Genomic DNA, 23507 nt, shown 5'->3' on the forward strand with positions numbered 1-23507 from the left:
AGGGATGAGCCTCCCGTGTAACATGACTTCATCGTACATAATTGTCAGAATGAAAACCTCCCGGTTGCGTATTTGCACAATGCCAGTGATTACGGTGATTAAATCAATCAAGCCCAATTTCATAATCATCAAATGTATAATTTCCCAACTCGACAGGGCCCCAGCACATGGCATCCCAGCTGTCTGATACAGGAATCAAAAACACAGTATTAAACAAAACATTTGGGGCTAGAGTTAGGTAATTTGGTAAACTTAATGCCATATTAATAAGGGTGATAAGACAATAAAACTCCACGCAGATTTTGTATAATGATAATGAAATATCCGGTTTGTGATTTCCCCAGTGGTGACTTACTTCCGTAGCTCAAGTGTGAAAAACACTCCCACTCCCCGAAGAAATTGCCCTGCTGAGTGCTTTATTCCCAGAAAGAATCATTCAGTCAATCATATGTATACTTTAATTATATTATTATTGTTACCATTATATAAGGAGCTTTGTAAGATGCCTTAGCGTGGGTCATGCAGAAAGCTTGATGGCAATCTGTCCATTTGACTTTTATGTGCTGACCCTCAGGGGTCCCAGGCTAAGATCTTGATGTTCAAAAGCACGGAGAACTTGACATGGGAAGCATGACTTCACAGACTCTATTTCTTCTCCATAGCTAGAGAGAAGAAATTGTACCAGAGCCAAGGGAGGAAAAAATATTGCTTATTGTGCCTTTCACCTAATCCCATTCTGTTTCTCTACATGAGGCAATCATTTTGCTTCATGCTGCAGTTGATTGTGTAAAAGTTTCCAAGTACTCAGTTTATTCAGTTGTGATAATCAGAGATCCTACAAATTTCTAGAGTTTGAAACTCTTGCAAGACAGAGGAAAATTAATTTATCTGGAATTGTGATGAGTAATTTTGAAGGTTATTGATTAGATTAGGGAAGGGGCATATGGAGGAAGGGGTTTGGGCAGTGGCCATCAAAGTTTAAGTTCTAGACCTCGGTTGAAGTTACAGTGGTATTTGCCTTATACTAATTCATTAGCTATATATTTGTTTTGCATATTTTTCTTTATGTTTTATTTTACAATAAAGCAGTCTTGAAAAGTCACTGATCTGGGACTTCCCTGCTGGCCCAGTGGTTAAGACTTTGAGCTCCCAATGCAGGGGGCCCAGGTTCGATCCCTGGTCAGGTAACTAGATCCCACATGCTGCAACTAAGATCTGGTGCAGCCAAATAAATGAATAAATATTTAAAAAAAAAAAAGAAAGAAAAATCACTGATCTGCAGATAATTTGTAAAAGCATTCCCCGTCTTAACTGGACTGAATGACCTAAAGATTTCTCCCTCCAAGGTAGGCAGAATGATGGTTCCCCCCAAAGATGTTCGTGTCCTAACCCACAAAACCTTCTGGCCTCCTCTGCTGAGGGTCTCCATAGCCAACCAAGGAAGGGTTAAATGTTGGAGGACTAGATATTCCTGCCCCAGTGGAATTTGGAGCTCAAATTCTCTCCCACCTGGCCTCAAACAGAACGAAGGTATTATGAACCATTCTTTCATTTCCAGACCACTGAATCCTAAAACATCAAGCAAATGCAGCTATTGACTTTTCTGATATTGCTCTTGAAGATTAACAGGTGTACTTCATTTTCTAAATTGTGAGGTTTTCATAGAACTAATGTGGCCAGAAGAATTGTCACATTTTTACATCCCCCCGTTGACAGTCTCCTGTTTTAGCTCTAGGTTACCCCTTCTCAAATGCCATTCTTTAAGTAGCCTCAAAACTTAGCACAGTAAACAAACATGAAGCCTCTTTTCTCTTACCTCTCACAGGCAATGTATAATACCATGAAAACCAAATGAAAAGATGGACTATGAAAGAAAAGTATGCTTTCTTGAGATCAACTGCCTCCTTTAAAAATTAACGATGTCTCTTGGCATGTTAAATAGATTAATTAATTAGAGATTGCAAAGTCATTTAAAAACCACAACTCTGTATCTGTCATAAATATTATGACAGACTAGTATATTAAGCATTGTTAAATGATGCTAATATTCTTCCTTTTAGCATCTTTCAAATAGGTCCCTCAGTTTTTATTCCCACAGCCCCTGCCCTAGATCCAGGCCTTATCATCCCTTATAATTAGTGCCCGCTACCTCCAAACTCTCTCCCCGCCAAACCATAATTTATGTCACAGAAAGAACAATCCTAAAATAGTTTTTTTATTTGTCTCTCCTGCAAGGCCTTCAGTGGCCACATGGAACCTATAATTATAAGTCCAGAGCAACTTATTTAACCAGCAAAACAGTAGATGGAAAAGAATTCCAGTTGCAAGATATTCTTACTTTCCTTATCTGGTGCTCAAGGTCATTACTGCACTATGCCATTGCATATCACCCTGCCACACCCTTTGAGAACCCTCCACCTCAAAGGCCAGTTCACACAATGAGTTAAGAGCATGGGTTCTGGCACCAGCCTGCTTGGGTGGGCATCCAGCCTCTGCTCCTTGTGGGCTGTAAGACCTAGAGCAAGGAGATTCACCTCTCTGGACCAGACTTTCTTCATTTATAGTGGTAGTGCTAGTTGCCAATTGTGTCCAACTCTTTGCAACCTTATGGACTGTAACCTGCCAGACTCCTCTGTCCATGGAATTCTCCAGGCAAGAAAACTGGAGTGGGTAGCCTTTCCCTTCTCCAGGGATCTTCCCGACCCAGGGATTGAACCCCGTCTCCTGCATTGCAGGCAGATTCTTTACCATCTGAGCCACCAGGGACGCCCTCTTCATTTATAAAACAAGGCTAATGAAAGCACCCACTTTCCTGGGTTACTCTGTGGATTAAACAAATTAACACATAAAGTTCTTAAAATAGCACCCTGTTGTACAGTAAGCCCAAACTATTAAATAGGACTTTTGTTACTTAGTGTTGTAACCTCAAAACCTAGCACACAGAGGGGTAAATTGAAGCTTGTAGACTTTAATGACTTGCCCTAGAGCTGCCCGATGAGTCCAAGCTGGAGTTGCAGACTACACATTTGGCTTCAGAGCCCACTCTCTTGACAACCATGTTATTCTGTATCCACCTCATCCCCTGGCTTCACAGAGCAGGGACTCCTTAAACCTTGCTCCAATTGCTTACTAAAATATCTTGAACATTCTAACTTTTCACACACAGTTCGCCTGGCCTGGAATACTCTCTTCTCCTACAAGTCTCCCCAGTTTCTTATCAGTTAAAAGTGTTCCACAGTGTTCTTCTTCCTCTGAATTTTCATGGCTCTTTCACTGCCTGTAAAACTCACTGGCACTGACCACATCCTGTCTTGTTTTGTAACTTGTCTTTTTTATGTGCCTTGTTTCTTCAACAAGACTGTAAATCTATTGAGGATGGACTTTGTTTGCCTTACGGTTCTTTGTGTTCCCAGTGGGGACTCGGATGGCACCTTGCCCAGAGCAGACTCTCCTTAAATGTTTGCTGGTTGATAAATGGGCACAAAAGCAGCTAGAAATGGACAAAGCATCCTCTTATTCTCACCACTGCCCCTTTCAGGGCTTTAGCACATCCTGCCCCTCACTCATGACTGAAAGGAGGAAGGGCTTGGGAGATGGAGATTAATAATAGGCATCCTCCATATTCCTCCTTTATGTCTGTGACATCTGGTATCTTGGCGCAGAGGGAGTATCTGCAAATGAGCTAAGTGCATCCTTTTCTGGAGGTGCAAGAAACCTAGAGAGGCATCTTACCACCCCCCCCAAATTTGGAACCATATGAAACTTAGATAGAGAAAATAGGCAGAAGAAAATCAAAATAACACCTGTATTACAGAAAATGCAGACACATTTCCAATGTAGATAAAGACCAGTTTGGACGGTGTGGCTTAGATCTCTTGGCCAAGTGATGGGTTAATCTCCATCCGCCCTCCTCCCCAGAACTGGGCAGACTTACCCGCCTGGTCATAAGCAGCACTGGACAACTGCTAGCCTCCCCCATGGGACACTGCCCTAGGACAGTTTAGATGTGGACGAGCAGAGGACACAGAGGCAGCTGGCCCTAAAGAGGAGACAAAGAGGATGGCTGAAGCATCTTCCAAATTCACCAATCAGCCCAGTCACTCCTCCTCCACTGAGAAGGCTGAATGAGGGAGGGATGAGGACAGGGCCATTTCTCTACTGTGTGTTCCTCTATGTGGAAATACAGAATCAAGGGAAGAGAAGCTCCCCTGCAATAGCCTCCATCTGTCTTCACGCATCAGGCTTAACCATTTATTTCCTTGGTCAGCCAGAAGTGAGGCCACTCTCTCAGGAAGAATAGTCAGCAGTTTATTAGAGCAATCCATCCTACTCTCATAGGACCAATCCCCCATTCAGTTCAGTTCAGTCACTCAGTCGTGTCTGACTCTTTGCGACCCCATGGACTGCAGCAGGCCAGGCTTCCATGTCTATCAGCAACTCCCAGAGCTTTCTCAAACTCACATCCGTCGCATTAGTGAGGCCATCCAACCATCTCATCCACTGTTGTCTCCTCCTCCCGCCTTCAATCTTTCCCAGCATCAGGGTCTTTTCAGATGAGTCAGTTCTTCGCATCAGGTGGCCAAAGTATTGGAGTTTCAGCTTCAGCATCAGTCTTTCCAATGAATATTCAGAACTAATTTCCTTTAGGATGGACTGGTTGGATCTCCTTGAAGTCCAAGGGACTCTCAAGAGTCTTCTCCAACACCACAGTTCAAAAGCATCGATTATTCGGCGCTCAGCTTTCTTTATAGTCCAACTCTCACATCAATACATGACTACTGGAAAAACCATAGCTTTGACTAGACAGACCTTTGTTGGTAAAGTAATGTCTCTGCTTTTTAATATGCTGTCTAGATTGGTCATAGCTTTTCTTCCAAGGAGCAAGCGTCTTTTAATTTCATGGCTGCAGTCACCATCTGCAGTGGTTTTGGAGGCCCCAGAAATAAAGTCTGTCACTATTTCCATTGTTTCCACATCTATTTGCCATGAAGTGATGGGACTGGATGCCATGATCTTAGTTTGAATGTTGAGTTAATCCCCCACTACCAACTACTTTTCCTGAGTGGATACTCCTAGGACCTGTCGTGGGCCTAGATTTTGTTCTGAGAACATTCTGGAATGAATCCGAATAATATATTAGTTAAATTATTTCCAAGGCCACCTGTTAAGGGTTGAATTTTGTCCTCCCTTCTGTCTTGGGTATTCCTTTGGAAAAGGTGTATGGATTCATTACATATTCTAATGTATTGTCTATAGATTATAAGATAAAGTCAAGCATGTATCTGCTGATACATTTTAAGTTGACCTGTCTTCATACTTAGAAATGTCTCTTAATAGTAGGCTTCCCTGGTGGCTCAGATGGTAAAGACTCTCCTGCAATGCAGGATCCCTGGGTCGGGAAGATCCCCTGGAGAAGGAAATGGCAATCCACTCCAGTAATCTTGCCTGGAGAATTCCATGGACAGAGGAGCCCGGCAGGCTACAGTCCACAGGGTTGCAAAGAGTCAGGCATGACTGAGCAACTATCACTCACTTTGTCTTCCCCAAAAGATTGAAGTCCTAACAGTACCTCACATGATAACCATATTTGGAAAAGGGGTTATTATAAGTGTGCTTTGTTAAAATGAGGTTATACTGGAGTGAGGTGGGCCTGTAATCCATACCCTTTTAGAAGATACAGAGACACAGGGAGAGAGTGCCATGTGATGACAGAGGCAGAGATTGAAATGATGTGCCTGCAAGCCAGGGAACGCCAAGGACTGACAGGAGTCCCCAGAAGCTGGGAGCAAGCATGGAACAGGCTCCCCTCAGAGTCCTACCGACACCTTGATTTCAGACTCCAGACCCAGGAGAGAATCCATTTCTGTGGTTTTAGTATTTTGCTATAGCAGCCCCAGTAAATTAGCATACCTCCCCAACTGAAACCTCACTCTTTCTCACCCCAAACTCTATGCAGACACATTCTTAATGTAATTCATCAGCATAAAAGAAATAATGCTTCATTAAGGCATGGATTGCATTTCTCAGGAATGAGAATTCTCAATAGCTAGATTCTGAGAACTCTTTACTTTCTTCTTTCCAAAGTTTTATTCTTTTTTCCTAGCTATCAAAATAAGGATTTGACGAGCTGGGAAATAACTAAGAAAAAGATTTATTTTGTTTTATTTTATTTTATGCTTATAAAAGTTGCTTATTTGGGCTTTCAGAAAGAATTTTACTTCCATTTTACATTCAAGTAGCCTTTTTTCTGTGCAAAAAGATCAAATGGATTTTAATATTATATTAATTTTAAGCTTTGTCAGCATCCATCCATCCTTAGACCATTTCAATTAAGAGGTATGTGCAAATTCTGTTTTGCTCACTTCATTATTTAGTATATGCATTCATGTGACTACCAGACCACAGTTATTATTTAGGGTTCTATTTCACTGTAGAACCTAATTTATTTATCCCTCCTCTGCTTCTTGGGCATTGAGATATTTTCCCATTTTTGCCTATAGCAAAATATCTTTGTATGTAGTTTTTCTACTCCTAGAGTATTTCCTTAAGTTTTTTTTCCAAAAGATCTCACTGGGTGAAACCATTAACAGTGTTAACCTGTTACCAAGATAACTTTCACCAAAGACTGATACAGTTGAGAATACTACCAGCAATGTCCTCTGAGAGAGTTAAGCATTTTAAAGTTTCATTTGGCAAATGTATAATACCAAACATTATGTGCTTCTCCATAAACCTTGACAAGATTTTTAAATTGGCATTATAATCAAATAACTCTTGGAGCTAAACTACATTTATTTCCTACCCCAGCACAAGAGTAACTTCTCCCAGGTATCTGACACATAACTTCCTTAAGGAAATTATTAGCTATTTTTAAGGAGCTTCACTTTACTTGTATGCTGAAATTCAGTGTTGCTTAGTTCTGCTCTCATAAACTCTAAAACAGTAGGACTTGAGAGGAGACTGGCTGTTTTCACAGGGGGGAAAAGATAAAGGAATGACTTCATCGTATGTCAGAAAGGATCCCCAGCTAAATCCAACTCAACTGAAATGTTTGGATCATATGCTGTTTCTAATGAACTACTGCTTTTTCTATTAAAAGGAGGAGAATTGTGGATTTGATGTTCTTTCTTTCTGTCTTTTGATAATTTGGGGAAAGAAAGTATAAAGAGTAAAACTAGGCATGCCAAGACAATTCAGATGGGGAATTTTTCAGCAAATGGTGCTGAATAACCACATGCAAAAGAAAGATGTTGGACTTTTTGCTTACACAATATGCAGAAACTAACTCAATTTGGACCTTAGCCTAAATGTAAGAGCTAAAACTACAGATTTCCCAGCAGAAATCGTAGGAACAAATTTTAATGACATTAAAGGATTTAAATCCTTTAATGACTAAAGGATTAGGCAATGGTTTCTTATAAAGCACAGGTAAACAAACAAATGAAAAAATTTAATTACATCAAAATATAAAATTTTCTGTATCAAAGGACATCATCAAGAAAATATAACCCACAGAATAGGAGAAAATACTTGCAAATCACACATCTCATAAGGGGCTTGTGTCTGGAATATGTAAAGAATGCTTACAAAGATAAATAACCCAGTTTTTAAAATAGGCCAAGAATTTGTCTAGACATTTACCTAAAGAATATCTACAAATAGCCAATGAAAAATTGCCCAACATCATTTGTTGTTAGGAAATGCAAACCAAAACTGCAGTGAGATACCACTTTACACCCACTGGGATGTGAAGACAGATAATAGCAAATATTAAAGAAGATGCAAGATGCTGAAACTGTCACACGTTGCAGGTGGGAATATAAAATGGTGTGGTAGCTTTGGAAAACACAGTTCCACACAAAAAGGTGTACAGTCAGTGTTCAAGGCTGCAATCTTCTTAATAGCCAAAAGGTGGAATAAACTCAAATGCCTACTAACTAATGAATGTATAAACTAAACGTGGTATATTTATACAATGGAATGTCATTCAACCATTAAAGGGAATGAAGTACTGTTACGTGTTTTAACAAGAATGCACCTTGAAGACATGATACTAAGTGAAAGAAGCAAACCACAGAAGACTGCATATTATATGACGGTATTTATGTGAGATGTCTAGAATCGAAAAATCCCACCATTTCTACAGAAAGTGGCTAAATGGTTGCCTGGGGCTGGGTGAAGTGCAAAAACTTGAATAGGGAGTGACTACTTACTGGTACAGGGTTTCTTTTTGAGAGATTGAATGTGTTCTAAAATTAGGTTGTGGTAATGGTTGCACAACTCTGAATATACCCAAAACCATTCAACCAAATACTCTAAATGGGTACATTTTATGGTACACAAAACTTATGTCAATAAAGCTGCAAAATTTTTTTAAATTTGCCTAATCCCACCACTAGACCCAAGTTGGTGGCTCAGATGATAAAGCGTCTGCCTGCAACGCGGGAGACCCGGGCTCAATCCCTGGGTCAGGAAGATCCCCTGGAGAAGGAAATGGCAACCCACTCCAGTACTCTTGCCTGGAAAATTCCACGGACTGAGGAGTCTGGTGGACTGCAGTCCTTGGGGTCGCAAAGTCGGACATGACTGACCAACTTCACTTTCACTTTCACTTTCTTTTTTTTTTTTTTTTTATTAGTTGGAGGCTAATTACTTCACAACATTTCAGTGGGTTTTGTCATACATTGATATGAGTCAGCCATAGATTTACACGTATTCCCCATCCCGATCCCCCCTCCCACCTCCCTCTCCACCCGATTCCTCTGGGTCTTCCTAGTGCACCAGGCCCGAGCACTTGTCTCATGCATCCCACCTGGGCTGGTGATCTGTTTCACCATTCACTTTCACTTTCAATCCCACCACTAGAGATAATGTACTTAACATTTGCCACATCTATAAACTTTGCAAATCTCCCTCAATAAGGGTTTAGTGAGTGGTGAAGGAGGATGTCAGGTTGTGATTAGACTCTAGACAAGTTATCTTTTCTCCTCTGCATATTAAGTCTTATTGTTATTTGTTGTTTAGTTGCTAAGTCGTGTCTGACTCTTTTGCAACCCCATGTACTATAGCCCTCCAGGCTCCTCTGAACATGGAATTTCCCAGGCAAGAATACTGGAGTGGGTTGCCATTTCCTTCACCAGGGGATCTTCTCAATCCAGGGATCGAACCTGTGTCTCCTGTATTGGCAGGCAGATTCTTTACCAATGAGTCACCAGGGAAGTCTAGTCTGTTTATTATCTGCATTTAAACCAAAGCTGTAGATGGTAATATGGGAAAATTACTAGGTTAAGTCAAGGGACAGATTGTAATCACTGAATCCCCTTCTTTTCACTGCTTGTTCAGTCAAACTCCTTTGGAGAAAACATCTGAATCCACCTGTTTGTTTCTCTTCATCTCATTTCTACTGCTCTACAAGCAACATCATTTCTCACCTAGATTGTTGCAAGAACCCCTTAAACAGTTGACTCTGCCCACACTCTTGCCCTCCTTGACATCCATCCTCTACCCAGCAGCTAACCTTTCTCCTGCTTAAAACCTTTCTCTGTCTCCTCTGATATTTAACTGCAGTTACATTTCTGTAAAGGGACTCACAAGATGATGTACTTCTGTTGACCCTTCCAACCCCAGGACCTTTCACCTCCCTCCCACCCTACCCCACCCTCTGTCCCAACCACACATCATTTCTTTCAGTTTCTAGTACATAACATTCTCTATTGCTCTCTTTTCTAGGACTTTATACTGTGTCTCTGTCCAGCTTAACTATTTCTACTCCCACTCCCCACTCACAGTTCCCATCAGGAGTCTCTATTCAGTCTACTCCTCATTCTTTAGGAGTCATTTGGGTGTCTCTTTCTCTGAAAGTCTTTCCTGACCCTCATGGCCCTTGCTAAGAGCTCTCACAGAACCCTGTACTTCCCCATGATGAATAACATTTATTGCATTAAATGGAAATTGACTATTGACTTACCCCAATCCCCTACTTACCAGCTAAGAGACTTTAGGCAAGCTACTTAACTTCTTCATATTTTCATATGAAAACTGGAGACTAAAAAATAGTACCTATCTTATTGCCTTGTTATAAGGATCAGATGAGTTATTTCTAAATCATTAAGAACATTGCCTGGCACATAATAAAACTAGACTTTAAGCCTCAAGAGATGTTTAAAATCTTATTTACTGTTGTATTCCATATAAGTATCATTGAATGAACAAGTACAGCAATCAATTCACCAAGTAAATATACAGAAAACTCAAAGCTAGTTCAGATTTTCAAGATCCAGGAGAGATAGCAGATACTAAATAAAACAAGTTTCCAGGGAAAGCAAGAGAAGATAGAAGCAAGAACAAAGGTAGCAGTTAAATCACTGAAGAAAGCTTACTCAATGACTAAAACTTGGAGGGCTGGTTAACCATTTGGAAGAAGCTGAATTTGAATTGAGAATTTATCCACAGCATAAAAGTAATCCCACACGCAACTATGAATGGAAAATGAAAGTCTTAAAACAACCATGTGTAAACAAAACTCAGTATTTGTCTTATTGTGGGGTATGGTAGATCTCTATCAGTGTGACATAGAAAGTAATACTTTTTTCAAAATTTATTTATTTTTAATTGAAGGATAATTGCTTCCCAATATTGTATTGGTGTCCGCCACACATCAAAATGAATCAGCCATAGGTATACATATGTCCCCTTCCTCTTGAACCTGCCTCCTATCTCCCACACCCCTTTAGGTTGTCAAGGAGCACCCGGTTTAGCTCCCTGTGTCACACATCAAATTCCCATTGGCTATCTGTTTTACATATGCTAATGTATATGTTTCCATGCTAATATTAAAGTAATATTTCTCATTAAATATTTAACATGGGAAGGTGTTCTCTATAAGCTCAGAGCTCTGTAGATGAGTTGTTAGAAATTCCGCCTCCAGAGGCAGACTGCCTCCATCCAAATCCCAAATCTATTGCTTACTGAGATGCAAATTTGGATAGTACACTTAGTTCTTAGAACCTGGGTCACCTGATCTAGAAAATGGAGATTATCATCATAATAGCAACTCTACAATGTGTTATGAGAATTCAGTGAGATAAGATTCATATATCAAAAATGATATAGAATGATGCCTAACAGAACCTATTTTTTCTTGTAGTTTTATATATACATATATTTAATTGAAGCATAGTTGACTTACAATATTATATTAATTTCAGGTATACAACATAGTGATTCAATATTTTTATAGATTATACTCCAGTTAAAGTTATAAAATATTGGCTATATTCCCTGTGCTGTACAACATATCCTTGTAATGACTAAACATATATTAATAAAATAGATGTATATAAAATTATGACCATTGGTTACATCTCAGAGATGGGGTTATAGGTATTTCATTTTTCTTCCTTTTAGCTGTACTTTCCAATTTTTCTACCATGAGCATGTGCTGCTTTTAAAATAAGAAAAATATTTTTTTAACTTTCAAAAATTATTATAAAATCTCATTGTAGGAGACTATTTGCAGTCATGCAAGAAATATTCATCATCTATTGTAAGAGGAAAAAGATTTATAAAATTACAGAATAATTTACATTGTGTGAAAAATATTTATTTAATGTACAGATGGTCTGTATTTTCTCTGAAATAGGAAATAAGATTCAAAGAATGACTTAAACTTTGAAATAGCTGTGGGGAATGAAAAGGGGCTGATTAGAGATAAATCTTTTTATTATTTTGTTATTTTTTAAATTGGCATGTAATTGCTTTACAATGTTCTGTTAGTTTCTGCTGTACCACATGAATCAGTTATGTGTATAAATTTATCTCCTCCCTCTTGAGTAGAGATATATCTTTAAAAAATGTGTGAGCTGAGATGAAGGGCTTACTGTCTTAAAAAATTTACAATAGCAGTATGAACTGTTTTGGCCCTTAGTGCTCAGAAGTGCAGGTCAGGAAATAGAGACAGACTAGCCTAAGGCTGATGAGAGGTGACAAAGGAAAACACCATGCATAGGAGAAGGTCTAGAAGGTCACACACCAAAATACCAACTGTGGCTATTTCCAGCTATTGGGATTATGGTTGTGTTTTAGATTTCCATCTTTAACCTCACTTGTCTTTCTCTCTCTCTTAGGTCACTAAATTGTGTCCTACTCTTACAACCCCATGGACTGTAGCCCACCAGGCTCCTCTGTCCATAGGATTCTCCAGGCAAGAATACTGGAGTGGGTTGCCATTTCCTTCTCCACGGGATCTTCCTGACCCAGGGATCAAATCCAGGTCTCCTGCACTTCAAGCAGATTCTTTACCCACTGAGCTACTGATTAATTTTTGCAAAAAAAAAAACAAAAACAAAAAAGAAACCATGAAATTATTAAATTGTGCAGGCAAAAGTAAACCCTCTCTGCAGAACTTGTCATCCAGAGGGAATCACTTGTTAACATTTTGGCCAACATATTTTTCTCTAAGTGCACATACACACATGTGGCAGATTGTCACCTATAACCTGCTCTCCAAATCAGAATATAGACGGTCACAGCTCCTAGTTGCTTTTTTTTTTTTCCAACTATTTACCTAAGTCCACATATGCCACATTAGGAGGAAACCCCTTAAGTTCTGGCCAGCCACCAAACTGTCTAAAAATCTCAGGGACTTTCTCCTTCCAAAGGGCATAAATTTTGCTATCAATGCCAGGAATTGTGGGAATTGGAAGATGTCATCAATCCAATTTATGCTGTTCATTTCGTTGCCATGAGATGTCGCTGCTGAAGACAGGGCCTGCACAGTTCAACAGATGACTACTTTTACCTGATCACTTGGTAAGGGGTCCTTGATCACCCCAGTACTCACCCGCCCTGCTGGGGTGTCTCGGCTTGTTTTCCATTGCCCAGTCAACACCCTGCCAAGGATAACAATTGTGCCAGGGTGTTTAGGTCTGAAGACACTGAGTAGAAATAGAAAATATTGTTGAAAAAGAAAGAGCCACATGCTGAGTTCAAACCAACCCCACTCTGTGTATTCTGGTGCTTGTGTTGAATTCAGGTCACCACCCTCTCCTCAAGGTAATTTTATTCTGGGTAGCGGGGGGTGTCTCACTGTACTTCCCCACTAATTCTGATACCCAGCATTTTCCCCTGCTGTGACACCACATCAAGTATAGTGTTACTAATTATTTACATATGTGTACATCTTCTTTCCCAGACCAAAAAAGGCTCTCACAGAGCAGATGGCCAACATTACGTTTCTCTGTCCAGTGTCGTGCTAGAGCCAACTCATGCCTGCTAGCAAAAGTCAATTGTTAAATTTTTAGAAATGTTGTGAGCTGATTGTTATAACAGCTGTTATATAAAGTTAAGTTACGTAAATGTGCGATTGAATATATTGACAACAAACTTAACAATTACCCAAAACTTATCACTTCCTAGTTACCCCCCATTTAACTAATGAAGTTTTTGCATCTATTGTATCTGTAGGATTAAAATGCAATATAATGGTTTGCTACTGTGTGTCACTTCCCAGCTTTGTGTTCAGTGATGCCATCCATGTTGGTAACTTGAAATCAGTCACAGTAGGAGTATTTCCACTATGAAAATCAACAAATATTGCCCATCAGCTCCCCCTCACCCTGCCCAGAAGCTAGTTCTTTAACCTTTACCAGCATGTCACTGATAGTCTGTGTTTCCAGCAGCTAGAATGGCAGGGTACCAAATGAATCCGGGGTGGATGGATGGATGGATAGATGGACAGATGAATGGATGGATGATGGGAAAGAATAATGGACAAGAGGCAAGTTTCAGAGCCTTGGAGACAGAAATAACACCCACAAGAGGATGTTAGCTAGGTGGGGCATTTAATTTTCTGCTCTTTTCCTTGCAGCCTGCCCAGCAACAACCTCGGTGGTTCTATTTCCTTCTTTGTTGGTTTCTCATGTTGTGTTCTTTCATATTGTGCAAAAGAATGCAATATAGTACAGAAAATGTAGTCATCGTATTTCTGAATTCAGTGTTGCTTCACCACATTTCAAAAGAGGCATGCGTTTTTCATTCTAGCTCTTTCTACTGGAGATAGTGGTGTGGCAACACACAGTGCAGAATACAGGAAACTCCCCATTTACCACTCGCTACATATTTACCGCTAGATCCAGCGGAAGGTAAGCAGGGGTGGAGTCCTTTGTGGCAAGGTTATTTTTACCACAAGTTCCGTTCACATGTGCCATCTATCCCAGTGAGTACAAAGAAAAGGGAACTAAATATTACTACTGAAGCAGAGTAGTCTGTGTGTTAGGTAGGGGCCAGTGAAAATCTTATCCAGAAGAAGGAAGGAAGGAAGGAAGGAAGGAAGGTCTGAACTTTTTCTCACCGGAATTTCATAACATTCCCACGAAATTACCCTTATGCCAGTTTTTAATATTTCTACTAAGAGTCTTTTATATAGTTTTATTTTATGGTTTAAAAAGAAGAGAGGAACCAAGAAAAAGAACTACAGGGGCAGAAGCCTGAGGTAAAGTGGTGGAGGAATATTTATTATAAACACCTTGCTCTGGAATTCCTTATCAAACACCATGAAGGGGATCCATTTATGGAAGTCTTACCTTTGTCGATAAAATCTGAAGATGTCTCCTCTGGTGGTTGACAGATAACATTGTGTAAGACATCTATTTAACTGTAAAGTGCATGGATTAGCTAATTAATTTACATGAGAAAAATCAGTCCCTCTTGTCACCAGGGCACAGGGTCTGCAGTACCTGGAAGGCAACACAGGTTCTTCCAAATGTTCAAAACCAGATCAGGTCTCGTGTGCTTCCACCCTGTATTGGGAAGTTAGGTAAAGTTCGTTCATGGGCAGAGCTTTGCTCCCAACCATCCTAACACCCAGTGCTCACCTGCTACTCTCCCAGGGGTCCTCCCACACGTTGATAGGAACCTTCTAAAATCTCTGATCTCAGTGAGATCAGAGAACTTGAGGGAATCCTTTACTCATTCATTTACAAAGTATCTGCGGAACACTGGTTCTTACTAGGTTTGAAATGAAGAGGCCAAGTTCTTATTGACCTTTGTCCTCTGGGAATCTCCCAGTCTAGCAGAACAGACTAGATAAAAAATGAATATATGACCTAGATCCTGCAGCTTCTATGCTTGTTGTGTAGAGTTGTATGCTTGTGCTATGTACTATGACACATCAGAGGTTAGCATAGCAAATGAAAGATTTCTGAGAAATCAGCCCCAATGCAACCAACTCTATTCACCCAACTCTGTCCCATTTGCCTGTGAGATATCTCCACAGTGGGTTTTTTTTTTTTCTTTACTTGAACATATTTTCATGTTTGTGGAACGGTTCAGTCATCCCTTGAAAACTTCTCTGGCACGGCTTCCCCAGTCTTGACTCACCTGCTCTTTGAAAGTGTTTTGACTTGCGCTAGCAACTCTGCCCATCACATGTGCCCTGCTGCCTAAGGACCTAGGCCCTTTGTCCTAAATCTTCCCATCAATAACTTGAGGGCAGTCATACTGAACTCTCTTAATTACCTCATCGAAAACTCGGAAGAACAAGTGACAGACACTCCTCAATTCCTTAGGAGAAACATGCCTTCACTGGCATTAGAATTATCATCATAAAGAAAACCACAAGATCCTAGGGAGGTGCAAAAGCTAAAACAGGGCCCAAATTTTCCCAAGGGTGAGGAAAGGATCGTGGGTGAGGAGGGAGGGAGGAAGAAAAGAGAAAGAATCTTCCTTTTAAACACACATTATCTCTCCCCTCACACATTATCACACACATTATCCCCTCCCCACCTCTCCCCTGGTCCAAACAGGAGCCTAACAGAATTAGTATTACCAGATAATATGTCATCAATATTAGTTCATACTTTTGCAAAAAGCTTTTATTAGAGATAGTCCAGTGAAAGAAACACTACCAGGTGCTATTCCAGGAACATGTGGTGCTTGGCTCAGCACCCTGTTCCGCAGGAACATCAGGGACGAGTATAGGATTCTGAACGTAACAACCGAGCCCTGTGTATGAACCAGGCAGCTGGTTGCGTGTGCAGGTTTTGCCACCAGGTCACATCTAGGTCAAGAAATAGAACTTCCCCCTCCACTCCCTCTACCCCACCACACGCAGTCCTTGACACCTCCTCTTGGTTTTTTTTGTACTTCGTTAAAACGATGAAATTCTGGATGAAATTATATGAGAAATTATCTCACCCATCGGCTGAGATTTTAACATTTTCCCAGTGGCCACCCTTCCATGGGGTGGACTGGTGCTGCAACCCCCCTGCCCCCACCGAGGGCAAAGGTGACTGTCCTCAACTCTCGCTAACCTGGTCCTGACCTCTGGGGGCCTTTCTGCCACCTCAAGGTGGCCCAGGAAGCAGCTCCCTGTCACCCCACCACCACTCCAGGTTTTCATGATATCAGTAGACAGGAAGTTGACATTTATACTGTTTCTGCCACAGTTTCTACACAGGACAAAGCCTGCCCACTCACATCCACTTATTTACCCCTCACCCATTTTCTCCAAGTTTGCTTGATTCTTCTCTGACAGAATGACTAGAAGGCTGGCCCAACCGAATTACTTCACAAAACCTGGCTGAAAGGTTATCTGAGGAGCATGGAGACCCTTTCCACTGAGACCCTTCCCCTGTACTGAGGCTGAACTTTTAGGGTTTTGGTTTATAGCTCTTGGGCAGCTCAAGATAATGGAAGATGTCTCTAAAACCTGCAGTAGAAAATGACTTTCAGAACCTCCCCGCTCATGACAGTTTCATGAGGCCTGTGTTTTGGCTTTTGATTCCTGTTTTTTGAAGGGCTGGCTGCTTTCTGCTCACCTTGCACTAGAAGCTGCAGTGCTTTTTTCTTCTTGCTTTCTTTTTCCTCCTCTGGGCTCATCACGTCTTGGTCTCCTCCTCTGGTCTACGCCCTTGTTTATTAGTCTAGGCTCACTGATTCAGCTCTGTTTGTGGTCTGAGAGAGGATGGGTGGCATTTTCAGCCTGTTGTCACACCCAACATAGCACTAGGAAAAGAAAAAAAAAAATGGTCTTACTTTGAAGAGGTAGATAAGAGGGATTGACACAATCGTGAAGAGATGAAACAAACCATAGATTGTTTTTTTTAACACCTCTCAGCTGAAGAGAAATCCGAGAGCAGGAACCAGAGGGAGTAGGATGGAGAGGAGAGGAAAGGGGAGCCCAGTGCCTCAAAATAAAGGCCCCTTGGTCATAACAAAATTTCTCCATGGTCAACCTGAACTCACAATTAAAGAGGAAATTTTTTTGAAATATGCATGTTGATTAATAACTACAAATTCCCGTGTGCAATAATTTGAGAGAGACAGAGAGAGCTGCTCTGACGAGGAAGCTCAGCTCATCCCCTCACTGCTCCAGGTTATGGCCATGGTCACGTATTGCATTTAGAGTCACAATGACTCTTTCTTCTGCTCCTCCTCCCCCTCCTCCTCTCCTCCCCCACCTCTTCTCTTCCTTTTATCTTTTCTCTCTCTTTCTTCTCTTCCTTCCTCATCTTCCTCCCTCTCATCCTCCCTCTTATCCTCCCTCTTCCTCTCTCTCTCCATCTTCTCCTTCTCTTTCAGCTAGCTTTTTCTTTTAGTTAGAGGCAAGAGACAAAATTGTAGCCCCATTTTTTCAACTGAAGTTTAGAGCGACTCAGTGAACTATAAAGCACCAGCACTGGATCACCCTCTTTCTCTACCAACTCAGTGGTATGTTTTGGGCACACTGTTTTCAGGGAGGGAAGCAGCTGGCGCTACCCCACTTCTTTAGAGGGAAAAGCTTTGAAACCACTGTCAAGTTGATAGATTGGGGACATTGGAAAAAAAGTTTGTTGTTGTTATTGTTCAGTTGCTTGGTTGTGTCCAACTCTTGGCGACCCCACGGCCTGCAGCACGCCAGGCTTCCCTGTCCTTCACCATCTCCTGGAACTTGCTCAAACTCATGTCCATTGAGTTGGTGATGCCATCCTATCATCTCATCCTCTGTCATCTCCTTCTCCTCCTGCCTTCAGTCTTTCCCAGCATCAGGGTCTTTTCCAGTGCGTTGGCTGTTCTCATCAGGTGGCCAAATTATTGGAGCTTCAGCTTCAACATTGGTCCTTCCAATGTATATTCAGGATTGATTTCCTTTAGGATTGACTGGTTTGATCTCCTTGCTCTCCAAGGGACTCTCAAGAGTCTTCTCCAACACCACAGTTCAAAAACATCAATTCTTCAACGCTCAGCCTTCTTTATGGTCCAACTCTTACATCCGTACATGACTACTGGAAAAACCATGGCTTTGATTATACGGACCTTTATCAGCAAAGTGATGTCTCTGCTTTTTAATACAGTGTCTAGGTTTTTCATTGCTTTTCTTCCAAGGAGCAAGTGTCTTTATATTTTGTGGCTGCAGTCACCATCTGCAGTGATTTTGGAGCCCAAGAAAATAAAGTCTGTCACAGTTTCCATTGTTTTCCCCATCTATTTGCCATGAAGTAATGGGACCAGATGCCATGATCTTAGTTTTTTGAATGTTGAGTTTTAAGCCAGCTTTTTCACTCTCCTTTTTCACTTTCATCAAGAGGCTTTTTAGTTCCTCTTCGATTTCTGCCATTAGGATGGTGTCATCTGCATATCTGAAGTTATTGATATTTCTCCTGGCAATCTTGATTCCAGCTTGTGCTTCATCCAGCCCAGCGTTTCTCATGATGTACTCTGCATATAAGTTAAATAAGCAGGGTGACAATGTACAGCCTTGACATACTCCTTTCCCAATTTGGAACCAGTCAGTTGTTCCCTGTCCAGTTCTGTTGCTTCTTAACCTGCATGCAGTTTTCTCAGGAGGCACGTAAGGTGGTCTGGTATTCCCATCTCTTTAAGAATCTTCCACAGTTTGTTGTGATCCACACAGTCAAAGGCTTTAGCCTAGTCAATGAAAACGAGTTAGAAAAAGGGAATGTTGTCCCTCCTGTGCAGGACTGCATTCTCATTCAGTAGACAGTCGGCATTGCATTGTCTTTCCGTTTACCAGGCGTTGTTTTCACTGACCCTCTTGTGATTTACACTTTAAAACAGAACTCTAAAGGAGGAAGGAGCCTGCTAGGAAACAAAGGAGGAGGAGTGATTTTTTTTCCTTCCATGATTCTCTGTTTTCTCCATCCAAATGGTTCAATTCATTCAGGTCTTTCTGGGTGGCTTCAAAAGCAGGTCTGAAGCTCATCTAAGGTGAGTCAGGAACCTGGCAATCAGTTTCAGTGTGCCGAGGGCTCATCCACACTTCTGCCCTGCAGTGTTCATAGAGCACCCAGAGCCAGATTTCTGAAATTCAGGAAGGCTGACATTTCAAATCAAGGAGTGTTTTGGATATCCTCCCACAGAACCTTTAAAAAAAAAAAAAAGGATACAATCTGGAGGTGCTTTCCTCCCCAAAGAAAAATATTCTTCCCTTAGCGTCATGCTTTCCTTTTCTTTCCTCTTCCTTCCTTCCTTCCTTCAGTGTGGTTTTTGAAAGAACTCTTTCCCCAGATTGTTTTTCTGTCCTCTGTATAATCAGGGGTCATGGAGACATATCTATTAAAGGGAAGCCACACTGGGAAGAGTTTTCAAACACATTTGGCCAAAATCAGAATATAGCAAGTCCCAAATTTCAGCTCCTTACTTTTGTTGCTATCCCAGGGGACAAGAAATTCTGAGGCTAAAAAGAAACCAATCGGGAGATGCTGAATGGGTCATAGCCCACAAAAACAGTACATGCAAATGAATGGAGCTCCCGGGCCCTCCCTCTGCAGATGCCCAGACACCATGCGCTCCAGATTCCATAGCTTTCCTGGGTCCTCAACGCCTGCTCTACTCATGGCAGGACATGCACCAGCATTTTTAACTGTCTAGAAAACCCAAAGTACATTTCAGAAAACTGTATACCTTCATATATCTAAAAGATGTTATTAGTTTTAAAAGTTACAAATGATGTCATTTATATGCTACTGCTAAGTCACTTCAGTCGTGTCCGACTCTGTGCGACCCCATCCCTGGGATTCTCCAGGCAAGAACACTGGAGTGGGTTGCCATTTCCTTCTCCAATGCATAAAAGTGAAAAGTGAAAGTGAAGTCGCTCAGTCGTGTCTGACTCTTCTCGACCCCAGGGACTGCAGCCTACCAGGCTCCTCTGTCCATGGGATTTTCCAGGCAAGAGTACTGGAGTGGGGTGCCATTGTCTTCTCTGGCTGCTGTTCCTACCACACAACAAAGTTCTACTTCAGCCCAAGTTTGGGACAATTTCCCTTCTTAAAAATGTAATTATTTTTATACTTGAAATTCTTTTCTGACCATTCTATCACATTTCTCTGTTAGAAAAACTATGTGTACACATATTTTCTTTTTTATTGAGGAACAATTGATATACGATGTTGTGTTAATTTCAGGTATATAACATAGTTGACATTTATATACATTATGAGATAATCACCACAATAAATCTAGTTATCATCTGTCACCATTTTAAGTTATTATGATATTACTGAGTGTATTTCCTATTCTGTATATTACATCCCCATGACTTATTTATTCTTATAACTGGAAGTGTGTGCCTCTTAATCCCCTTCACCTATTTTGCCCATTCCCCCCACTCCAGCTGCCCACCTCTGGCAATCACTAGTTTGTTCCCTGTATCTATAAGTTTGTTTCTGTTTTATTTTGTTTGCTCATTTGTTTTGTTCTTTAGATTCCATATAAGTGAAATTTAGATTTCATTTAAGTGAAATCATACAGTATCTGTCTTTCTCTGCTTGACTTGTTTCACTTAACATACTACACCCTCTAGGCTCATCCATGTTCTTGAAAATGACAAGATTTCATTCTTTTTATGGCTGAGTAGTATTCCATTGTGTATGTAAACCACATGTTCTTTATCCATTTGTCCACTGATGGGCATTAAAGTTGTTCCCATATCTCGACTATTATAAATAGCACAGCAATGAACATGTAGGTACATATATGTTTTTTGAGTTAATGTTTTTGTTTTCTTCAGATAATCTCTATCATCTTGTTGATATTTTCCATTGTGAGACTTTCTTCATGTTTAATTTCCTTTAGTTCTTTAAATGCATTTTGAATAGATGATTTAAAGTCTTTGTCCTAGTAAGTCTAATACCTAGTATTAGTAAGTTTCTGTTGATAGGTTTTGTTTTGTTTTATGTGGATGGCTCATAATTTCTTATTTCTTTGCATGTCTCGATTTTTCATTGAAAACTGGACAATTTAATTAATATTATATGGGAACTCTGGAAATCAGATTCTCCCCCTTCCCTAGGGGTTTTTTTTTTCTTTCTTTTTCTTTTTTTTTTTAAATGTATTTGACTGCATCACGTCTTAGTTGCAGTATGTGGGTTCTAGTTCCCTGACCAGGGCTTGGACCTGGGCTTTCTTCATTAGGAGAGCAGAGTCTTAGCCACCAGGGAAGTCCCCTAAGGGTTTTATTGCTGTTTAATGACTTTTCTGAACTAGTTCTGTAAAGTCTGTATTCTTTGTTATTTGTAGCCACTGAAATCTCTGCTTAGTTACTTAGCAGTCAGCTAATGTTGGACAGCGATTTTTTTAGATGCTTGAAACCAATTAAGTCTTAGCTTTTGCCAGGTGACTCTTGTGTGTAAGCTGGGACATACTCTCAAACTCTCATCTAGGCACCTGATAACTTTGCCTTAACATTTCCTTCCTGCTTCTTCAGAGCCTCAAGATAAGACAGGGGTGACTGTTTATGGCCTTTGGAGGTCTTTTCTGAGCGTGTGCACAGTCTGGCCATGTATTCAGCCCTACATATATTTGGGCTTCTGGATTCCCAGGAATACATCAGAGCTTTTCAAGTCCCCTATAGCCATTTCTTTCCTCAGCTTTTTTTTTTTTTTTTCCCTTAAGGTTTTGGTTCACCTACTGTTTTCCCACAGTTCTTCCCACCACCCTGGGCTGCTTAATTATTACCCAGTTGTCTCTAATTGTTTTCAACAAACAGACCCAGGAAAGAGGCTGTTCACTCTGGGCAACTCTGACTCAAATTAATTAAAGACAGTCTTGCAAATGGGGTCTTCCAGGGACCCAACAGACAGGTCAAATCATGACAATTTTCTGTGAAAGGGGCTTTAAAAAAGCTCGAAGCCCATTCCCTAACCACTCCAATGACTGCCAGTCTACTGGTTTTCACTGTATGGTAGGCTCTTGGTTTTCAAGGCTACATCAGAGCTGGGGAAGGCAGATCCATCCAGAATTTCATTCAGCCTGTCCTTCAGGCTTTCCCAGCACCTGTAGTAAGCAACCTTGAGTGTGGCTCCTACAGCTGAGTTCAGTTCAGTTCAGTCTCTCAGTCGTGTCTGACTCTTTGTGACCCCATGAATCGCAGCACGCCAGGCCTCCCTGTCCATCACCAACTCCCGGAGTTTACTTAAACTCATGCCCATCGAGTCGGTGATGCCATCCAGCCATCTCATCCTCTGTCGTCCCGTTCTCCTCCTGCCCCCAATCCCTCCCAGCATCAGGGTCTTTTCCAGTGAGTCAACTCTTCGCATCACGTGGCCAAAGTATTGGAGTTTCAGCTTTAGCATCAGTCCTTCCAATGAACACCCAGGACTGATCTCCTTTAGGATGGACAGTTGAGAGATACCCCTAAAACTGGGAAAGGTGAACAGGAAGACTTTGAAGCCTCTGGGAGGAATGTCATCCAACGAGGTGGGTATACTCTCTTGCAACTTGAAAATAGGACTGTCATTAAAATCATGTTTCTTTAGTCCCAGCTCCTTGTCCATGGCATCCTGTAGTTAGGCACATTTTATGTGCATTTTTACAAAATTACCCAAAGATTGTTTCTGGCTCTGTGGTTTCTTTCACCTTCTTTTTCTTTCTTGATTCCAAACTCTCCTCACAGTTTCAATTCCTCTCTCTTACTTTGTTCTCCTTTCTGTTTCTAAGACACCTAATTATTTCAGATTCCTCCCTGCTCTGAAGTTTTTGTACCTGAAAATTAGGTATTTAGAAATACTTTCTGGAGGAGTGGAAATTCTCCAGAAATGGGTACAGAGAGAAGATTATGAAGCTCATCCTGTATTGAAATGAAAGCCCACATTGCATGATGACATTTTCCCATCAGTGTGACTTCCTCCTTTAAGCACTTCACATAGGGTCATTTTGTTTTAAAACAGCAAATCAGGCAGAAATGTTTAGTAAATAGCCAATCGTTATAACTTAAATTCTTATACTACAAAATAATATCTTATACCATGTTGATTTTCACATGTTCAGCACAACACACACATAATCATTTATGCATTTACTTGAATGTTTCCCACTGTGCCTAAAATATAGTAGATGTTCATTATCAATTTTTCAAATAGATAAATGGATGAATGAAATAATGAATGAAGGAGTAAATGAATGAAGACAGGAATGGGCAAGTAGAGTGTCTCAAAGCAAGGACAAGACCTTGATATTTGCATACCTAGTACAGCACAAGGTCGATAAGAATTGCTCAGAGGATAAAAGCT

The 23507-nt window shown here is 40.8% G+C and overlaps 1 protein-coding gene and 1 long non-coding RNA gene across 5 annotated transcripts in view; one reads left to right on the plus strand and one right to left on the minus strand.

Moving 5' to 3' along the window:
* The window catches only part of LOC122697527, a 35912-nt gene extending 18871 nt beyond the window's left edge, over nt 1–17041 (minus strand). Inside the window, exons 1-5 of the long non-coding RNA XR_006342080.1 lie at nt 16818–17041; nt 14736–14798; nt 14583–14653; nt 12842–12935; nt 3935–4039 (exon numbers count right to left, since the gene is read on the minus strand). This is a non-coding gene — a long non-coding RNA (uncharacterized LOC122697527). The remainder of the gene's footprint in view (nt 1–3934; nt 4040–12841; nt 12936–14582; nt 14654–14735; nt 14799–16817) is intronic.
* The window catches only part of RIPOR2 (RHO family interacting cell polarization regulator 2), a 206998-nt gene that overhangs the window by 68881 nt on the left and 114610 nt on the right, over nt 1–23507 (plus strand). The window lies entirely within an intron of this gene.

Source organism: Cervus elaphus, chromosome 7 (assembly GCF_910594005.1).
Source record: "Cervus elaphus chromosome 7, mCerEla1.1, whole genome shotgun sequence".
Classification (NCBI taxonomy): domain Eukaryota; kingdom Metazoa; phylum Chordata; class Mammalia; order Artiodactyla; family Cervidae; genus Cervus; species Cervus elaphus.